Source organism: Halichoerus grypus, chromosome 2 (assembly GCF_964656455.1).
Source record: "Halichoerus grypus chromosome 2, mHalGry1.hap1.1, whole genome shotgun sequence".
NCBI classification, from domain to species: Eukaryota; Metazoa; Chordata; class Mammalia; order Carnivora; family Phocidae; genus Halichoerus; species Halichoerus grypus.
Window position 1 is genome coordinate 28,413,077 of NC_135713.1, and position 3,260 is coordinate 28,416,336.

Here is a 3,260-nt window from a genome sequence, read left to right on the forward strand (position 1 = left end):
AACCCGGGGTAAATTTACCCCTCAGCATGCCTCCTTTCTCTAATCCCATCCCTATACATTTTAACCCACAAGGCTGGAATTAGATTGGGACCACATTTTAATCACTAAACTACTCCAGAACAACAGGTTTCACCTGGTGGCTCCATTGTCCAGAAGAATTTGAACACAGAACCAACAGAAAAAATTCTGAGTCCTGTCAGATTTAGTGGAGGAAAGACACAAGTATAAGCAGCCCTAGAGGAAGGGGAAACGTCAGCCACTATGTCAAGGGCATGAGGAGTGAATTCTATCTTATATATTACATTTGAAAAACATAGCAGACATCTAAAAAGGGACTCCAACAAATTACCTGATAAAATTATTCACTCTCTTCTACATCTGGTGAAAGCTGCATTTTTCTAATCTTTTCTGTCTGCTTCGTAAATGTTAGCAATGTTTATTCCTGGGTGAATCTATTGCCACCAAGACACATCTTCCTCTAATGGAATAGAGAGCCAAGATTTTGACCAGAGTGTGGATTGGGGTGAGGTTGGGGAATGAGAAGGCATTCTGTCTCTGCTGATGGAGATCCCGGAATATGGAAGAGTGTTGGCCACCAGGGGGTCACTCCCATGGTGTCTTTGTTACATATGGATATATTCCTTTTGGCTCGTGAAGATTGGGTAGTTCTTGGAAGGTCTTAGGGACTGATTTTGTTGGTGGTAATGGTATTGCTTGTTATACCAGATTCTAGAAAAAAAGACTTTAGCATTCTACAAAATGCATTAGTGTAAAACTCTCTTTGATTTTGAAAGTCACACCTAGACTTTTTTTCAACCTAAGAAATGCTCTAACTGCATTGTCAAGAACTCCAGGTATGCAAGTTATTTCTTCCTTCACCCCACCTTTCTGCCTGTCCAAAACATGGTATACTCTATCTCTTTGGTCTTTTCTATATCCTTTAGCCATGTATTAAGAGCCCATCTGGAGTCCTTGCTGGTCCCCTCACACCACTCTGTGTCTTTGTTCCTGCCCGTTCCTCCACCTGGAATGACTCTCCCAAGCTATTCCTAACTGTGGGAGAAACCTCATCTTCAGAGTTCCTTCTGAAATGCTGTCTCTTCCATGAAACTCTTTTTCCCTACAACTGGAATTAATCCCCATCCTGTCTAAAGAAATTCATTTTAAATCTCTCATCAGGTTTCATTTTGTCATATATTTCATTGCCCGTTCGCTTTCCCCTACTATATTGTAATAACCTTGAGGACTGCAACCATTTTGGCCCTCTCTGTGTGTCCCACCTTCCCTCCAGTGCCTTTAAACATGTGGGAATTTGTAGAACTCCGAGGGCAGTATTTTCATTGGGAATGTTAGTTCCGGCAAAGAGGAATTGTGTGGCCTTCAAGTGCCCAAGCTTTGGATGTGAGTGGCCTGGGGTGGAAACCCAGTACAACCACTTAACCAGCTTATGACCTTGGCTGGTTGCTAATTCTCTCTGAACCTCAATTCCTTCATTGGTAAAGTGGGAATAATAAAACTTAGCGACAATAGGGTTGTTGTGACAAGTAAATGAAGCAAATGTAAAGCACTTGGCACAGTGCCTGGCATGTAGAAAAGACTCAAGTAATGGTAGCTATTTTTACTAGTAGTAGTATTACCACTAGCAGAGACCGAATATTCTCACCTTACATTAATCTATTTAAATAAATTGGGAGATAATGGGCTAGAGAAGAGATTTTGCCAGCTCTGCCAATTCCAAGGACTCCTCTATAAAGAACAGAAACTCCTCTATAAAGAATAACCATTTTATAACAGTGCTGCCCAATATAAATAGAATGTGAGTCACATATGTAACTTAAAATTTTCTACTAGTCACATTAAAAGAAACAAAAAGAACAGATAAATTGATTTTAGTATGTTTAATATATTTTATTTAACCCAATACCTAAAATATTATCATTACAGTGTGTAATCAGTATAATTATTAATGAGATACTTTACTATTTTTTGGATCAAGTTTTCAAAACTCAGTGTATAGTTTACCCTTACAGCACATCTCAGTTTGCACTAGCTGCATTCAAGTGCTCAATAGCTATATGTAGCTGGTGGCTTCCATATTGGAAAACACAGATTTATAATATTGGATTTTAAAACATTGGCCTCATGAGTGAATCAAATCACACAAAGCTTTCACTGAATGTAATTGGGATTATAGGACATGTTTCTCTGAAAATGATTGGAACTGAGAGTGAACACTGGGTTCTAGTCTTGACTCTGATTTTCACTTGGTTGATTTGGGGCAAACCATTTGTTTCGCTGTGCTTCATTTCTCACATCTGTCCCGGGGCTTAGCTAGGTCACAAGGCCATAAAAAATATGACCAGCCCCTCAGTCCAGTCTGTCTCATCATCACTCAACCCCCTAGACCTAAGCCTGAGACCTGAAACACATAAGCGCACACATCTTACGTATTGTGGAATTTACTAGAATGAGTCAGCCTCTTTAAGATTTATTAATTGAGGCATCACTAAAACTTGGGTTCTTAGAGTTTATGTCTTTTGTCTTTTCCTCGGAGGTTATTCCAGCTTATGAGAGCGTTATTCTTAGAATTTGAGTACTTTGAGTTACCTGATTCAGTCGTTTCCATATCTGACCCTGGGAACCCACTCGGGGCCCAGATGCTGGCAGTGGGGGGGAGGAAAGGGGGAGGGGAAGGGGAAGCCAGAGGAAGGGCAAACCTAATGGCCTATCCTTGATGTGCCACATTGCTGTTGGTTTCATCACAGAGATTTTATTTGAACAAAGGGTTAAAAATTTTTTTGAAACACAGTGCTTGTCTCACCTTTCATTTGGAGGGGAGGGCCACAATATTTGCCAAGGTTTACACACCCCGAACCCAGTTTTAGTGTATTTTTCTCCAATGCCATATTATCTCCCTTCATTTCACCTGTTGATATTAAGAGTTTTTTTTTTTTTTAAGAACTGACTGGACTTAATGCAGTTCTAATAGAAACACCTTTTCACAACTGAGACCAGCTGACAGGAATGAACTGGTCACCCTGAGTTCATTTCACTTCAGCAGGTGTGATCTTGTGTGAGGAAGCAGCTGGGTGAGGAAGGAGGCTTGCCTTCGCCTCTTCTGTGACCCATAGGTGAACTGTCTCACCAGGTGACAACAGTTCCCCTGCCTGGCCAAGGAAAATGGCATCCATGAGCATTCCGGTGGCTTTCTTCCCTGGTCATCCTACTCAGAATCAATCCATAGACACAGCATTAGCAGA